The sequence below is a fragment of the Mirounga leonina genome, unplaced genomic scaffold (genome assembly GCF_011800145.1).
Source record: "Mirounga leonina isolate KUSES-001 unplaced genomic scaffold, KU_Mleo_1.0 Mir_127, whole genome shotgun sequence".
NCBI classification, from domain to species: domain Eukaryota; kingdom Metazoa; phylum Chordata; class Mammalia; order Carnivora; family Phocidae; genus Mirounga; species Mirounga leonina.
In genome coordinates this window covers 62,735,281-62,754,398 of record NW_023270316.1, presented here as the reverse complement: position 1 = coordinate 62,754,398, position 19,118 = coordinate 62,735,281, and the positions used below count along the sequence as shown (strand labels likewise).

Here is a 19,118-nt window from a genome sequence, read left to right as displayed (position 1 = left end):
AAGCGTCTGCCTTCGGCTCAGGCCATGATCCCAGGGTCCTGGGATCGAGCCCTGCATCCGGCTCCCTGCTCCGCAGGAAGCCTGCTTCTCCCTCTCCCACTCCCTCTGTTTGTGTTCCCTCTTTCGCTGTGTCTCTCTCTGTCAAATAAATAAATAAAATCTTTAAAAAGAAAAAAAGAAAAGAAAACCTGTTTCAGTGAAATGTCAGGTGGTACCCTGTTCCCCTGTAACCCATCCAAGAATCCCAGGTTCAGAATCCCTGATTCAAGTGATTTAAATTGTCTCATAGAAATCACTGGTTACTGAGTTCCATGATGGCTCAGATGATGGGTCTGACTTCCAGTTATATACCACGCCCTTAGCTATTACCCAGAGCCTTCAGATCTGTATAATGTGAAGGTAGAAGATAGAACCATATAAAGACAAAATTACAATCATGAGACTTGGACTCACCCTCCACACAACCTGCTGGGGAAATTGGTCCAGGACATTTCTCAAGTTTGGAGGAATTTTAAGCACTGAGGTGGATGGCTGGGATTACATCCTTGTTGTGTCAATCCCTATACTAACTTTTCTTATTAGATTACTTTATCTAGTCCTCAAAAAAAGAAGGAAAAAAAAAAACTATGAAGAAGGTGTAATTATTATTTTATAGAGAGGTTAGGTATTTTGCCCAAGACCTTACAGCTAAAATGTGGGCTTTAACTCATTATCTGCTTTCTATTAAATAGAGTAAAATGCTATTGGAGAGATTCTGCCTAAAATGAAAAAGAAGATAGAGGAAGAGATTGAATTTTTTAAAGATCTATTAGGATGTAATATTAATTATTTGTGAAAGTATAGTATGTTATATACTAGGACTCAAATTTCTAAATTAGATTAATGCATTTGGACAAATGGTGACCTTTCTGAGCCTGAGTGCTCTCATTTGTAAAAAGAGACTGTAATAGATGGTTTATTTTGGTGAAAGAGGGGGCAGGGGAAGGGCAGAGAGAGAGAATCTCAAGCAGACTCCGTGCTGAGCAATGCTCAACAGAATGAGCCACCTAGGCGCTGCTGTAATAGATGGTTTTTAACATTCTTCTAGCTCATGACTTCTAGCATCATGATTATAGAATTATTCATATATTTGAGGAGGAGTCTAGGAGTCATTTTACAGATGAGGGAGCAGAGGCTTAGAATCTTTCTGGTGTGTTAACCAAAGCTGAGCCTAGAATCAATGTATCCTGATTTCTCTTCTCATTCCACCATGTAATTATCTTCCCAAACTATAAAATCTTCTGAATTACTCCTTGGGTTCTTGTATGTATACTTTATAGGCAAAATGCATTATAATGTCTTTAAAACCCTTGTATTAAATTTGCACCCTCAAAGGATCTTTAAATTATTTCCCAGCCAGAAGCTCCCACATAGCAAAGGCTGCGTATACCTCTTATTCCAGGTTTGAGTTTCTAGTACGTTGGGATAGTAGTCTCACTGAGTCATAAGATGAGATCATGAAGCTGTAAAGCATCTATGACAACACTCTTGGTTGGCTATCCAAGATTAACCCCCAACTCCTTGTCCTTGTTCACTAGGTGAATAACTCCCTTCCAACCTCCCTTAAAGCTAGTGGTAACCACATGACCCTTTTAACCAATGAGTCTACTGAGGAGGCCTCAAGGAAGATTGTATTCTCTGATAAAAGAGAACGGCTGTCTTTGGACACATTCTTGAAGGATGAGGTGTTTGGAGCTGTGGCAGCCTTCTTACAACCATGAGGGGAATCACAGAAATATAATCCCAGCACCCTAACATGGTGGAGCTACATATCTCCTTTTGAATTTTTTTAAAAAGTAAATTATATATTGTTAATATGGTTTAAATTACTGTCATTTGAATCTTATGCTTGTAGTTGCTGGAAGCATTCCTAATCGATAAAGCACCATACAGGTAAGACATATGTTCCATGACAGGAAATACAGCATTGTACCTGAGTGCTTTGCAGTTAAAGATAAATATTCAGTAATTGAACATTAACTGAGGGAATTAATGAACAAGTCAATACCATTGTGATTATTATCCTTGTTCCAGTGCAGCCTACAGAGTGCATATTTAATTTTTAAACAAATAGGGTGTGCCATGTAAAGTTAGGGAAGGAGTATGATAGTGGGATAGAGGAAACACTATGAAATCAATCACTTCTGACCATTGGGGAGAGGTTGGAAAGGGACCTCTTCAGTTGACATTTGCGATGAAAGCTACAGTTCAGCTGATACAATGCCCATATCCAACCCCCTTCTTCTATCTCTTTCTCTCCAATAGAAGCAGTGAAAGCAAAAATCTCCATTGCCCAGCCTCCCTTGATGTTTGAGTGGCCATGTGCCGGTGCTTGCCAGTGAGATGGAAGTGGAGTGGTGCTGGCCCCATCCATCCTCTTCCTCTTTCTTCCAGCCTAGAAAACAGATGTAATGGCATCAGAAGCACAGAAGCTATTCTTCAGCCATGAGGTGAGATGATGATGACAAAAGCCAACACAGTAAGAATGATGGAGTAAAATGTCACCAAGAGTCTGAATGCTTGGTCTTTTCAGTAGGCTGCTCTATTACCCTCAGACACCCTTAGCTGTTTAGGTCCCTGTTACTGGCAACAAACACGCACCCGCTAGACTGTTGAAATGACCTGTTCTTTTGTAGTCCAGGAGCCAGCATCATGGGAAAGTGGATTCGACACAGAGTGAGGGGGCACGAAGCAGAGCAAAGAAAGGAGAGAATAGTGCTGGGGGACGATTCTTTCTCTAGCAACTTTTGTAAACTATGTTCATGGCTATTCCTGTGGGCATTCATTGTCTATAGCACGTATTGGAGAAGGTGTGGACCCTTCTTAACATCTGGCAATAGAAACAGGAATAGCCATGAACACAGTTTACAAAATACCTCCCATTAAAGTCTTAACCTTGAGAAATTAAAAAAAGACAGAAATTCCCAGCATGATCAAATGACCGGCTACCAGAAGGACCTCCGGATACTGGCCAGCAAGAGAGAGATGCGGGAAGCTATAGGGTGTAAAAGAGAATCAGGGCATAACAAAAGTGAGGCTCTAAATAGAGCCCGGGAAGAGAGATTGCAACTGTTCCTGGCCTAGAGCTTATCAGTTCTCTATCAGAATAGGTCATTTGCTCCCTCCACAGATGCAGGGAAACGCCTGAAGAGAGGCTCCGCTAGCTGAAAACTAATCGCAGTTCTCAGGACAGAGCGTGTAAAATAAACAATTGGCAATCATGGTAAGTTCATTCTTTTTGCCGTTTCCTTCCTTTGTTCATTCCTGAACTACCCTTGCCCTTTATGACTCTCTCTCTCTCTCTTTTTAAAAGAATTTATTTATTTATTAGAGAGAGAGAGAGAGCACATGCATGGGGGGGAGGGGCAGAGGGAGAAGCAGACTCCCCGCTGAGTAGGGAGCCCCGATGTGGGGCTCCATCCCAGGACCCTGGGATCATGACCTGAGCTGAAGGCAGATGCTTAACCGACTGAGCTTGGATGCCCCATGAATCTCTTCTCAAGACAAATTTAAATGTGTATTGCTATGGTATTTTACTGCATTGTGTCCATCTTATATAGAGGGGGAAAAAGTCTCACAGGGCGAGTGAGCTCTCAGGTTTCCTGGTCTCCATTTCAAGTAGTCTCGGAGTGAGATCATGGATTGCTTTTAGAAGGCTCTTTCTCCTTGCGTACATGGTTATGCATACATTTAACCATAGCTGCCCTAACATCCTATTATAGGAGGATTGCCTATGTCATTTTCTATGAGCTGTCTGTCATGGGTTTGATAGACTCAAGACCCCTCTTCCCTGTAGAAATTGTGTATGTCTAGTTATGTACAGTTTCTAAACATAGTGATTTGTATGACTGTATTCCCTAGGAACTCTCATGGAAATAAGGTGCAGAGAGTCCGTGGCCTGCTCCTAGGGGTGCTGTCTGCATTATTCATTTAAAGTTTGCAAACTACTTTGGCAATCTAAAATGCCATATAATTTCTCTATGTTATTCTTTTATGAATTAAAGCAGCATACAAATTTTAAATCAATAACTTATTCATAAGAAGCAAAAAATGTGAAGTGTTAAATTGCATTTAACATAGCAAATATTTCACATTAAGCCATCAAAATGGAAAATGTCCATAATACATTACATATATTTTTTGCTAATTGACCCAGTAAGCATTTTCAAGTAGTACATAATTATGTTTAATACTGAATCGGTGTCATGTGTTTGCTCCTTTAAATTCTTCTTTTTTCTTTTTGTATCAAATTCATCTCAGGCTTTTTCAGTGTTATGATTAGGTCTTATGGGTTTTTAAGAACTTTCCAGAATATGTAGAAAAAGGATATAATGAATTCTATAGAAAGAGATAAGATTTTTTTTTGTACTAATATTTGCTACCAATCACTCATACCTTCTGAGAGAATTCACAAAGATGTGTTTCTGCAACATTTTAAATTTGTAAATCCCCCCTTCATCAAAATAAGATGCATCGCAAGTATGGAATATACTAATAGAATGATCTAAGAGAAGAAAACCAAAATTTAAACAGTTAATTTAGTATTATAACACGAAGAGAGGTTAACAAATGCTGGTTTTTCTGAGGTACATAATTTCACATTACAGCCATTGTGAAATGGTAGAGGAGAAATGCTTTTTCCCCATTTCTCTAGTTTTCCTCAGGAGAAATTTTTCTTAAATGCACCTGGTCTCTCTCCACTCATCCAAGCAGCTGGGGGAATTGGAGGCTTGGGGAGGAAGCCCCTTTGTGTGCTCGGTTAGTACTACCCTTCTCTTACGGGTGAATCTCCCACATAAGGCAAGACTCTAGAGAGGCAGAGTCTGGGAGAGTTCTGCTGAGCTCTGGGACCCATTTAGCAGGCCCGTTTGCCCCTCACCAAGCTACAGCCTCCACCTTAGCCTCTAACAGTAATAACCATAATCTTCTGATCTCCGTCTGCCACTTTTTCCCCTTCATTTGTCCAGATTGCATCAGGGAAGAGATGCACTATTTATTGGCCCCTGTCAGAGATCCTGATAGGAACTATCACAAACTGAACATAAACATGTGGAAATACTAATTAAACATGACTATTTTGTGACTAATATGGCAGCAACACCAGGTCTGTACTAATGGGGTCAGGAGAAAAGACAGGCGCTGACTTCAGCAGTTAGCAGCGAGTTGAACTGTCAAAGATTGTGTTTGGTTGACTTGCCAGCTAGAATACATGTGCACGTGTGGATGAAAGGAGAATGCTCTTTGGGTACTTCTGTCTTCCAAAGATCAATGTCCCTGTGGGTTAAAAGCTAAAGAACATAGGCGAGGTGGCAAGAAGCAGAAGATACAAGAATAAAAATAGAATTAAGAACAGTATACAGCATCGACCATTTCAGCCGACAGAAGTTAGAAGTGTTGGGGGGTTGCTAACAGCAGTGGGTAGGGAGGAGAGAGGAAGGGGGGGGGGAGGAAGGAGGGGGGGGGGGGGGGGGGAAGGGGGGGGGGGGAGGAGAGGAAGAGAGGCAGGGAAAGATAGAGAGAGATGGAAGGCAACCGTTCTGTTTCGGTTTTTATTTGTTTTGCTTTGTTTCCAGAGAGAGAGGGATAAATAGCTCTTCTGGGTCCTCTCCCTGGACACAGGCATATGGTTCTTGCCATGTCTGGGGAGGGATGGGAAAATATGGATCTGATGGCTCAATCGTTACTCCAGGGGGAGCAGCATGCCAGGAAAAGGACATGTAAACCCAGAAGCACTAGTCATCAAAGGGCCGTTTGCTCTGTGCAGGGAAAGCGGGGCTGTGTTTCCCAGCCCTCTGTCAGCTCCGACAGTAACAACCCTCTATCATAACTGAGGTTTGATATGACGCCTTTTCCAAGTGCCCCAGGCAATCAGCCAGTCCTTCTGCCATGCTTCCAATCAACGTATACCTCTTCTACTGCAGAGCTTACAGCAATGCATTATAACTATTTGGTTGTAGACGTGTATCCCAAACTTGATCGTTGGTTCCTCAAGGCCCATTTTACTCATCCTGCTAAGCACATAGCAGGTGCTTACAGTGTCGGGCCTAAAGTTTCATGGGCTGCCTTGATATCTTTGAGCCTCAGTAGGCCCCAAAGGCCTAGCTCTGAGTCCCGTACTCTTGCAAGATATGCCTTGCACCCAGAAGGAAAGGCTGCTCACCTGACTAGCTTCCCTGTTCGCCAGGTCAGCTGCACCTCACCGGGTCCTCAACCTAACCGCTCTCAGCTCCCTTCCAGCCCACAAAATTATTCAGGCAAGTCAATCGCATCCTCCTGCAAGACTGGGGACACTTCCCCCTCTGGTTACTACAAACCTTGCCTCCCACTGCCCCTGCTGGTTCGGTCTGCTCCCCGGTGCAGCCCGAATGTGGCTTTGCATGCCGTGCAGGATCCTCCCCCAGCCTGTGAGTAGATGTGACCAATGAACTGCTGTCATCCCATCTGGCCAGTGCCAGGTGTCAGGTGTTCACCATCTCATGCTACTTAGGGTGGAGGACCCTCTCTCATCAGTAAGGTGATCAGAAAGTGCTGAATAAACACTTGATAAAAAATACTTGATACCATGATTGATAGGATATCATCATATCACCAAAAAAGACTACAGGGGCACCTGGGTGGCTCAGTCGGTTAAGCATCCGACTCTTGGTTTCGGATCAGTTCATGATCTCGGGGTCAGGGGATCAGGTCCCACGTCGGGCTCCCTGTTCAGCACGGAGTCTGCTTGAGATTCTCTCACTTTCTCTCCTTCTGCCCTTCCCACTCGTACTCTCTCTCTCTCTCAAATAAATAAGTCTTTAAAAAAAAAAAGTTTACATTATACATCTCTATGTTTCTTAAAGGTGCTACATTTTAGGATGTGCTTTGGAAACATTTCCATTCTACAACAACTGAAAGTTCAGAATATGAAATGCTTAGATATCTACAAACATATTAACCAAACCAGCCACTCCTTGATTGTTGCATGTAAAATTTTTACTGTTGTAATCGAAATAAACAATTCTTTATACATTATTAAAATTAAAGTGTGGTAAGACTGAGAGACTTTTTTTCTTTTGACTTATCGGTATACTTCTAATCTGCCTCAAATAACCTGGATGACTTCCAGAATTAAAATGTTTAATAGAAGCAGAATGCAATTATCCATTGAACAAGCTCTCTGAAACACAGAATAACTAAATCCAACCCACTGGACAGAAAAGCTAATGGAGAAGTATATTTCAGATCAGAGTAAGGAGGGGTAGGAGTTGCCCCTGAAGGGAACATACATTTCAAAAACTCATGAACTGCAGGGGTGCCTGGGTGGCTCAGTCATTAAGCGTCTGCCTTCGGCTCAGGTCATGATTCCAGGGTCCTGGGATCGAGCCCCACATCGGGCTCCCTGCTCAGCGGGAAGCCTGCTTCTCCCTCTCCCACTCCCCCTGCTTGTGTTCCCCTCTCTCGCTGTGTCTCTCTCTGTCAAATAAATAAATAAATAAATCTTTAAAAACAAACAAAAAAAAAAACTCATGAACAGCAACACAATAGGTGTCCACTCAAAGAGCATATCCATGTGTCTGGAATGTTATAGAAAACAATCCAGATCTGCTCTGAAGTTCTATTAGATTCTTTTCTGTTTCCTTTCCCATGTTCTGGGGTCAGCCTTCTCTTGAACCCTTCTGTAATAGCTGAAAGCCATATCCAGTGAGGCCTCTACCTATTTCTGCAGATTGCTTGGGGCCCCTCTCTCTCTCTTCTTGTTAAGCTGTGGGTCACACACCTGTCTCACCCCAGGATTCTCCTATGTAGCCCCAAGTGGTAAAAGACCCCTTCATCTTTATCTCCACTAGGTGGCAGTGTTTTTAAAGGCTTCGAGGAGGACCAGGGAGGGGGTTGCATTTTAGCACTGCAAACAAATGAAATATTAGGCCTCCTAATCCCAGAGCCCCCTGCAGTGGGGAGCTTCACAGGGGTTACTACCTCCTTATTATCTACGGCCATTTGTCAAGGCCAGTTGGGTCCCTCTTTCTGGGCCCTCCCTTCATTTACCCCTTCCTGTGCCCCAAACTTTTCTTTAATCCCATAGCACTTGGGGTTGGCCTTGGAAACTTAACTCTCTTTTCTCTGTTCTTTGAGCATTTCTGCTTTCTCCCTTTCTTACTGGTGTTCATTCTCTGGGGGTGATCACGGCCAGAGGCACTGTGATAATCCCCCCTCCTTGGGACCCAATTAAAAAAAAAAAGTTTTCTTGCTCAAGGACTTAGATTTGTGCCTTCCTCTGGTGTTCACTGGCTCAAACCTCAGTCTGCTTTTTAAAAAATAAAACAAACTTATTTAAAATATATTATTAGACTATGTTCCAAAAGACATTGCTTTAAAAACAACTTTTCATCCACTTACCATGAGCTTCATATCTTCTTAGAGACGCTTTGAGCCAAAATATTAAAATAAAAAGCCCACATTAGTGCTTTAAGAAAGAATATATAAGATACACCACTCTTCTGCCTTAAAAAAAATTATATATTTTCCAAGAAGAGTCAGAGCCAGCTTCTCTCAAAATGAAACTCAGAGTGTCCAGCTGTGGGTTCAAAGAGCTGAGTTCAGATTCAGAGTCTGGATCTTGACCAGGCTATGACTCAGATGTCAGCTCTGTCATGGCCCATTTACCAAGGCCAAGGCTTTGCTTAATCAAGCTCTTTGTCCTCTGACCACTTGCCCGAGGTGAAATGAATCAATTAACTTACTCATTTTAGTTATGGGTAGATCTTGAATTAGTGGTCGTGCTTGTGTTAGAATGTGATTTTCCTGAATGTTAAGGGTTTATTTCTTTATACCAGAGGCCTCCTAGTGGCAGAAAAACAGCAAACCAGATTGACCTTCAGCAATTTTTCTTCTAAGATATGTGTGGGTGAATTAGATTGTAGCACAAGCTTGTGTGACTTTTCTGTTAGAAATTGATTAGCATCCCAGTGTCTCTACTCCTCACACATTAACGTGGGAGCAGACGGGTCAGAGGGACAGAGAATTTTTTTTTTTAGACTTTAAAATTTCTTTTATTATACAGCTGATAAATTAGGCCCAGAAAGACTGGGGATAAAAATCACAATCATGTAATGGTAACATTTAGAACGATACCACACCTATGAAGGAGTATGATTTAATTTAATCATTACTACACAAAGCCTTTTTAGAGGGTTCAATTTTCATTACATTTTTTAAAAGATTTTATTTATTTATTTGAGAGAGAGAGAATGAGAGACAGAGAACATGAGAGGGAGGAGGGTCAGAGGGAGAAGCAGACTCTCTGCCGAGCAGGGAGCCCGATGTGGGACTCGATCCCGGGACTCCAGGATCATGACCTGAGCTGAAGGCAGTCGCTCAACCAACTGAGCCACCCAGGCGCCCAATTTCATTACATTTCATTACATTACATTCAGTTATAGGTATATTGAAAATGGCATTAGGCCAAGAGAAGCCCAAGTTCTATCTTGGCTATAAACTCCCTGCCCATGCAGTTCTTTTTCTGCTTTGGTTTTTACATATGTAGTTATTGTTTCTTTCATGGCCATCACGCCTAACCAGAAATTATGTATAATGTACTCACTGCTAAATTTTAAGTCTTCACTTACCACCTTCTTTTGATCCAGAAGTCTTCTAAATCTTATTTGATCCTGAGTGTTGCTTAGAAAACAATTACGGCACAGTGAAGAAAGGAAAGACGGCGCTTCCTTGATTCAGAGGAGCCTTTGAGTTAAACAGAAGGGACAGAGAATAAACATGCCGGTTTTGATGGATGCTCCTCACCTTCATTTTTGTCTGTGAAGAGGCAGAAAAGGGAGAGGCTCAGACTCCAATGGGAGAGCTGAACACAGGGGTTAAAGTTAGGAACACGTAGTTCTGGGTTCGGTTTAGCTGCTAAATTGGCGCTTGACCTTGAGCAAGTTACAATGTAAAATGAGAGATCTGATCATTCTTTTGTTTTCTCCTCAAAAAAAGCTGCATGGTTTTGTAATGAGACTGAGAACATGAACATGATTATCAGTAGTCTAATCAGGCCAGTATCCGGAAATGCTCTGCTGTAACATGTTAGCCGAAACTATACGAGGTAAACTTCTCAAGGATTCAGCAAACCCCAGCAGCTATATAGGTGAAAAGATGCACCATTCTGCCAGGGATTAACTTTTTCCTATTTCTTGTTCCTACACTTATATAAAAATAACACCCTGAAGCCTTAATAACGGTTCAGCTGCACTAACCAGGACTGGGTCATGTCAGAACAACCTGAGGTCAAGCTTTCCAATGTGATAAATCAATCTAAGCCATCAGTTTTTAATCATTTCCTTTTCTTAGATTCTGTAGAATTTCTCTTCTGCCATCTTAGAATTCATTAAGTAGCAAAAAATCCAACATGTTCAAACCTATAATAAAAATCTGACCTATCCTTTTAAGATGAATTTCAGGGTACAGTGAGTTTGCCAAGGAGCATGCAAAGACTAGGACCCTTTTAGAGGTCATAACAAAGGATAATGGACCTAAGTCCAGTTGCCTTTCTTCTTTTAAAGAGAAAAGGGTTTTTTGTTTGTTTGTTTGTTTGTTTTTGTTCGGTTTTGGTTTTGGTCTAGATATTTTCCAGAGTGTCTTGGATTAAATGTTGATGTATAATAATGGCAAATAGAAGTATAAGATATAGCATCATGACTTGCTGCCACCAAAGCAGGATTGATCTGAATTAGATTTGCCATAGAAATACCTCCTATGGGGGGCGAGGAGTGGCATCTGGGTGGCTCAGTCGGTTAAGTGTCCGACTCTTGATTTTGGCTCAGGTCATGATCTCAGGGTCATGAGATCGAGCTCTGCATTAGGCTCCACGCTGGGCAGGGAATCTTCTTGAGATTCTCTCCCTTTCCTTCTGCCCTTTTTCTTGTGCTCTCTCTCTCTCAAATAGATAAATAAAATCTTAAAAGGAAAAAAAGAAATACCTCCTATGGGGAGGAAGGCCTGTTATGGTTTAGAGCAGGCAGATTCTGGGCTCAGCTACTTACCGGTTCTCTCATCTTGGATAGGTAAGTTATTTAGCCTGTCTAAAACTCAATTTGCTCCTCTGTAAGATGGAAATAATAATACCTTCCCGTAGTGTTATTCTAAAGACTAAATGAGATAATATATGTAAAGTACTTACCACAGTGCTAAGCATGTAGTCACTGCTCAATAAATAGAAGTGATTGAAGCTATTATTTTAGTGAGACTTCTTTTCTACTCTTAGAATTCTCTCAGTAACAAATAATCCAACACATTCCAACCTACAAAAAAAGGTCTGCCTTTTTTAAGATGGATTGCTATATAAAAATCCAGTGAGATTTCTTTTAAACATGATTATTCAATACACAATCTGTTATGTTTTCCACACTTTCTTTGAAAAGAGTTGACAGATTCTGACCAAGTTTTTCATATAAATAAACTTGTCAAAATGTACCCCAACTTTGATGCTCTATAAAATTCATTCAGTATGTGAAATAAAATACCACAAAATGGTAACCCCCAAAAGTTTTCCAATGGAAATAATCTTTGATACTTTAATACATTAAATTAATGAAAATTGAACACTGGGGATGTCGTAGAAATACACGTTTTCTCTCATCTCAGGAAATCTGAGGCTGAAGCCCCCCAAAGCTAGATTTTATGTGTCTATTTTCTTTCCTCTAATCAAGTCCGATTCTACACCATGCCCTCCCCCTTCTCTCTTTCCTTTTTCCTTCCCCATCTCTGAGTCTATCTTGACAATCCAGCTTAATGGGGACATGTATATTTGGGTTCTATAGCGAAGGCATGTTAATACCATCCCCAAATCCTTATTAAATAGCATCAGCTCAGGGCGCCTGGGTGGCTCAGTTGGTTAAGCGACTGCCTTCGGCTCAGGTCATGATCCTGGAGTCCCGGGATCGAGCCCCGCATCGGGCTCCCTGCTCGGCGGGGAGTCTGCTTTGTCCTCTGACCCTATCCCTTCTCATGTGTTCTCTCTCCCTCATTCTCTCTCTCAAATAAATAAATAAATAAAAATCTTAAAAAAAAATAAATAGCATCAGCTCATAAGTGGTATAGCTCTTCCTGATTTACCTAAGTACTAGCTAATAACAATTAATGACCTTTGTGGATAAAATACAAAGCATACGAGTCTGCAAAAATATCTATGACCTCATTCTTCACATTATTGACCATTATGAGAATAGAGTCTGACATCTGAGTACAAACACAAGAAGAGATTGTTCCCACGAAAATAGACTTCAGACTTTAGAATTGCTATAGAAACCACAGACACCATTTTATCTTGATCAGTTTTCAGAAACCAAATAAATGCTATTTTTATTATTAAAATTTGGAAATATCCTTCCAGGGCAAAAGTAAAATAATGGGTATAGCAAGCGCACTGTTTCTTTGGTCTACGGCGAGTTTGCTGTTTATGCAAAGGCCGGGTTAAGTGGGAGACTGCCTGGCTGTTACTCAATCGCGCCATCTGCTGGTGACCCAGGAGTATGGCTTGCCACACTAGGAAGCTCTGCTCCTTGGCATTCTGACGTGGTGGGAAATATAGTTAATGCTCAGGCATAAAGAGGCTTATTTTCTAGTTTGTGGATTTTGTAGGTCTTTAGTGACTCTTCATTCCCTCACCCATTGTCTGCTGGTTGGCTAAAAGTCTAATCTTAGCATTCTTACCGGAGGTTAAGTCTGCAAGGAATAAAAAATGAATCTTAGATCAATCAATATTGTTTCTATTAGTTGATGATTCAAAACATATGAAGTTTCCTCAAGAATTCCAAATAATATATGTAGATACACCCCAACCCCCACCCAGGAGGTGGAATTTATCCCCTCCCCAACTCTCTTGAGGGCGGGCTAGACTCAGTGACTCAGAGTATAGAATAGAAAAAAATAGTAATTTGCAGTGGGAGAGGGCCGGCCAACAACACTTTATTCAGGTGACCAAGGTGAACATTACCAGTGATGTGTGGATACCAGATACCCCTGATGTGATGTGAGGAAAGGGCGCTTCACCTCTGCATATTCTTTCCTCACACAACCCCAGTCTAATCACCACAGACCAACTCAGATTGGGGAAAATTCTACAAAATACCTCATTAATACTCCTCAAAACTGCCAAGGTTATAAAAAAACAAAACAAAACAAGGGAAGACTGAGCAATTGTCAAAGACCAGAGGAGACGAAGGAGACACATGACTAAGTCAATATGGCCTCCTGGAAGGGATCCTGAACAGAAAAGGGGCATTAGCAGAAATCCAAATAAATCTGGGATTTTAGCTAATACTAAGGTGCCAATGTTGATTTCTTAGTTTTGACAAATGTACCACAGTAATGTAAGATGAAAACATTAGCAGAAAACTGAAACTACGTGAGGGGTATATGGGAATACTCTGAACTCTCTTTGCAAATTTTCTGTAAATTTCCAAGTATTCCAAAACAAAGCAAAAAAAAAATGTATTTAAAAAAAACATCTCAAGTACCTTCTGTGTGTCCATTTCTATGCTGGACACTTTCCAGGATCACACCTCATATTTGAAGAACATGTCACAGATGAAAATGGATTTTCGTATGCTTTCCTCTAAACTCCCATGGCAGCTCTGCAAGACAGGAGAGATGCAATTTTTCCATCTATAACATATAGAGGAGGAAGCTGAGACTCAGAGAAGTTTCACCCTGCTCAAAGTCACAGAGGGAGGAAGGAGCAGGGCCACAGCCCAAACACAGGACTCTTTCTACACCCACAAGTTTGTCAACTTTAAATTCTAATGGAAATGATTCTGTTGGGCATGACTGATTGACTCAATATTGTTGGATTCCATGTATCCATGTGATCCTGCCCCCTCTGTGTGAGGACTTCAGTGTGGAAAATTATAATGAATGCCACAAAAAAAAAAAATGGAAATGGGAAAGAATAAGTCAAAGTTTCAATATTTACTCCCAGACTTCATCACAAAGTAATAAAATTCTCTCTGCCAAGAAAAATCTCTCTCATCCTTTAAGGCTTGGCTCAAGAATTACTTTGTCAGTCCTTCCTCCAGGCTCCCCTCTGCATCCAGAGGGCACATTCCTCAGCCTCTGCACTTCCATAGCACTTTTCATGCTGTTTTTTCTTTTTTGGGATGGGGGAGGGCAATATATATTAGAAATATACATTCATATTTTTGTTATATATGAAATTATAAAATGACTCTCCCACCTCTTCTTTTCTTGCAAATTTTTCTATCCAATCTGTTTAATCCTCAAATTTTTTTTTTGGTTGAATGGCTCAATATGGATAAGCATGTTAAAATACTTAAGTTAAAAATCTCGAACTCAAATGTCTGCAGAGACCAGCAAATGAGTATAAATGGGTAAAGTAGGCCTGAGTCTAGGAAAAGTCCAGTGGCCCTCACTGTCTCTTATTTTTCTACTTTTGGAAAACCCAAAGAAACTGATGTTTTTCTACTGTAAGCAAATGGTGTTTGATAATAAATAGCAAGTGACATTTGACCTCAGTATTTGCATGGGAACAAGGGTGTAATGTGAATTGTGGCAAACTGGAAAGTTCCTGGCCCGTTTAAAGGGGCAGAACTATTTTGTTCCAAATGACTATTGCCTCATGGAAATATGTCAGTATTTACAAACATCCTCTTTTCTTCTTCTTCTTCTTCTTCTTCTTCTTCTTCTTCTCCTTCTCCTTCTCCTTCTCCTTTTCCTCCTCCTCCTCCTCCTCCCCCTTCTTTAAGAGAAGCTGGAAATTCATTCAAATTTTTAGGTTTTAAGTTTTGGCTTAGATTTACTTCAAATTCTGTGCTAAGTGAGATGTATGTGGCCCAAATTTGGCCCAGGTGTGGCAGTTTGCAGCCTCTGATTTCAATATGTCAAGACTTATATCAAAATAAACCTGCTTTGAGAGTTTTTGAAAAGAGACATTTGTCCTCTAACCTGTAGTGGATCTCAGCAATTCCAGGGCTGAACCTTCTTCTTCTGAATTAAAAAAGAGTTCTCTCTCTTCAAAATGCAAATATCTCTTAGAAAGTAACACATTAGGTTATTATTAGTGATGTAAACCTTAATGTAAATGATAACATTGGATCCTTCTTTTTAAGATTTTATTTATTTGACAGAGAGAGAGCGCACACACAAGCAGGGGAAGCAGCAGGCAGGGGGAGAGGGAGGCTCCCCTCAGAGCAGGGAGCCCGATGCCCCCGATTCCAGGACCCTGAGATCATGACCTGAGCCAAAGGCAGATGCTTAACCCACTGAGCCACCCAGGCACCCCAACATTAGATCCTTTTAAACTATTGGATATATAAGATGTGAGGATAAGGAAGAAACTGAACAGAGCACATCAGATTAGAGGAACAAGCCACCTGGGATAAGAATGAACCAAAAGCTGTGTTAGGTTCTAAAATTAAACCTACTTCATGACTTCATTTTGAGTCAGTCCTTGACTTTGATGTTTAATGATAATTCCAGTGGGCAATCATTGTTCTTTTCATAAGTCTTGAGACAAAAAGATGGAGACTGTCTCACTTTGATGGAATGTTCTTCTCCTTAATTAGGGTCCGGTTTCCAGATGCCAAGATGTTTATGAAGAAGCAAGGATTACTTGTAGATGAAGTTCATAAACGGAGCTCATACAAAAGCCCCACCATATATATCTCTTCTAACAGCTAAGGAGCAATATTCAGTTTCCTCCTTAGACGTGGAGTCCTGGTTAAAATGCATCCAATGAGAGGGATAATGTCAATCCATTAGGACTTCAGCAGAGGGAACTTGAAAGAATGAGAAATGGCCACAAAGAATGGGATGTGGGAGGGGCTGGACTTCCCTGAGAAATCTTCAGCCGTATGGGGGCAGCCTTACCTCAGTGTATTTAACTTTTTTATAAAAGGACAAAAAGAACAGAGGCCCAAACCAGACATGGGGAATTGAAAAGGCTAGGAAGTACAATCTTTGTCATTATTTTGCCTGTATTTAGCTTTGTGAGTAGATATGACAGTGTTATTTCCTTCTCTGGAAGTATCCTCCTCTGTTCTCCAACCTACTCTTACCTAGTTGCTTCTCTGCGGGACATCTCAGTGCTTGAATGAATCTCTGATTGCTTCTACTTGGTAATTTAAGAAATAATCAGGGCAATATTTGAATCTTTCAGGAGGGTCCTCTATAATTCTCATCTCAAGTTATTCAAGGATTAACTTCATCATTAGAATATTTTTCTGTTCTGCATTTCTTTTATGGAATCCCTGTCCCCTGGCAAAGAATTTTAGAGCCAAACAAGGAGGGAACTGACCATTGTCAAAGCATTTGGGAAAAGGATGATGAATTTAGGAAAAAAAATATAAGTTCATGTATTATTTGGATTGCATGAGCTGGGTATTTCTCTCAAGTGATTTTTTTTTTTCAATACTGACTGAGTTTGGTTTCTCCTCTTTGTCTCTTAGGTATATTTTTCAACTAACATCACTTCATTCCTTTCAGCTGATTTCTTTATCACCTAATTATATTCTGTTTTCCTTTAATTATTCTTCTTATCTAGATTTTAATGGGAATTCCTATTTCCCCACACCTTTACCATACTGGATGTTATCATTATCTTGCCAATCTGATAAGTAAGTATTAAACATTTGCATCTTTGTTTACAATGAGGTTGATTTTTTTAAGTGGTTTTTACTGTATTTCTTCTTTGTGAATTGCCTTTTCTTGACTTGTCCCCAATTTTTCTTTGGCAGTGACTTATTTATAGAATACATATCATAGAGAACTAAGGGCTGAGACTGGATGAATAAATTAAGTCTGATTTAAGAAGGCTTAAAAGCCTGACTGACAATTTGAATCTGGTCTATTACACAATAAGACCTTACATCAATTATTTGCATCTAGGAGCGGCCAATCAATTTTGGACATCTTTAAACTATAAAATATAATATGTCTATAGAAAATTGCAAGGAATAGACCATTTGGGCATTCCAGAAATCTCCCCTGCCCTTCCTTGAATACAGTTCTTTCCTTCACCTCTGCAAGCACTATTCAAACTGACTTTTACCACCTCTGTCAACATTTGGTTCTGTCTGGTTTCTGTGAAACCTCATATGATACCATCACTTAAGGTCATCCTTCTTTTGCTCAATGTTATGTTTGTTCAATTAGTCTGTGTTTTTGGATATCTCTTGGAGTTTGTTCCTTTTTATCACTGTATAATATTTCTTTGTATGAACATACCACAATTTATTCATGGACTCAGATGTTGATGGACTTTCAGGTAGTTTCAGTTTGATTCATTACAAAGATCCATTACTCTTTGAATGTACTTTAATAGTGGAATTGTTCTATCAAGTTTTATAATGAATTCCAAGATCTTTTCCAAAATGGTTGTACTAATTTATACTTGACTAGCATAGGGGCACCTGGGTGGCTCAGTCAGTTTGCTGCTCAATCTCAGCTCAGGTCTTCATCTCAAGGTCATGAGTTCAAGCCCCATGCTGGGCTCAACACTGGGTGTGGAGCCTACTTAAAAAGTAAAATAAAATAAAAAATATACCTGACTAGCATAAAGTGATATTGTGCTCTCCATCCTCACCCACTTGGGTGTGTAGTGAAATTTCACTGTGGTTTGAATTTGCATTTCCTGATTATTAGTGACGTTGAGTGCCTTTTTAAATGCTTCTTGGCAATTAGATATTCTCTTTTGTGAATTGCCTGTCTAAACCCTTTGCCCAGTTTCTATTAGGTTACATAGGACAGAATGTACAAATAAGTAATATCAAGGACTGTAGATGCCAAGTTTCTTACTGTTTGAGAAGGGAGTTATAATCACAGAAGGGTAGAAAGCTAAAATGATCCCTGTGGTGTTGATTGGAAATAGAATGATTGATGTGAACTCATGGTTTTCAACATATGTAAATGGATATGTAGATATCGATGTAGGCAGGGAAAGTATGAGATGAGCCTGGAATATATTATTATGACAGGAAGCAAGCAAAAACTCAAATGGAATTGTATCAGAAAGACACAGAAGCCAATTTGGATGCCCCCCCCCCCCCACTGGCCAAGTCTGAGACAATTTGAGCATAAAAATAAATAATAATAGCAGTGGATTATGACTCATTGAATAAAATAAAAACCTCTAAGTCCTAAACAAACAAGTTTAAAGTTTGATGAAAAATGGGATATTTACATAGTTTCAAATTACTTCCCATGAAACATTTATTAAATTACATTCCCATGAAACAGGAAAAGCATAACATTACAGTGACGAATCCTGGTTGACAACACATTAATCAAATGATCGAGATGCACACCATCAGTAAATTGGACAAATTGGACTGTACCACCTAATAAGATGCAATAAGAACATAGCATCAACTACATTGATAGTTCTACCAATAATGCATACTGAATGAGTAAGCAGAGACAGTGAAATTGAGGGACATTCTAGAAAATAACTGGCTTATAATCTTCAAAAATGTCAAAGTCAGGGGCGCCTGGGTGGCTCAGTCATTAAGCGTCTGCCTTCGGCTCATGACCCTGTCATGATCCCAGGGTCCTGGGATCGAGCCCCGCTTTCGGCTCCCTGCTCAGCGGGAAGCCTGCTTCTCCCTCTTCCACTCCCCCTGCTTGTGTTCCCTCTCTTGCTGTGTCTCTCTCTGTCAAAATGTCAAAGTCATAAAAGTTAGAAAAGGTGGAGAAACTGTCCCAGACTGGAGGAGAATAAAGAGACTTGAGAAATAAAGACCATGCAATTCCAAACTATGTCTTCAGTGAAACTTGAGTGGGATCTGAGGATCTTTTTCAAGACTATCAGATATTTACTGCGATTCAGCCTCTGCTTGAAGGGCTAGGAGAGAGAGGGCCGAGAGGAGAGTAGCCGGCTTGGGGGGCTGGTGGCGTCTGGGACAGATCCTAACAGCCTGTGCAAGGCATCCGTGGAAGGGTCTGTGGTCACCTCGGTCCGAAGTCCCTGGGCTGGTCCCGCTCTAGCGCACTTCCTTCCTTTCCTACTTTCCTTCTTCCTCCATCTGCGCCTCCTCCCTGCATCTGGCACCTGCCAGGTCCGCAGGACTGCAGAGGGCATGCAGCAACCT

The 19,118-nt window shown here is 40.7% G+C and overlaps 1 long non-coding RNA gene across 1 annotated transcript; it reads left to right on the top strand.

Annotated features, from left to right (window-relative positions):
• Window positions 1-394: 394 nt before the first annotated feature.
• LOC118009184 lies at window positions 395-7,010 on the top strand. The gene is made up of 4 exons (XR_004678827.1): window positions 395-1,932; window positions 2,305-2,489; window positions 3,170-3,262; window positions 6,879-7,010. It is a non-coding gene; the product is annotated as an uncharacterized LOC118009184 (long non-coding RNA).
• Window positions 7,011-19,118: the final 12,108 nt, after the last annotated feature.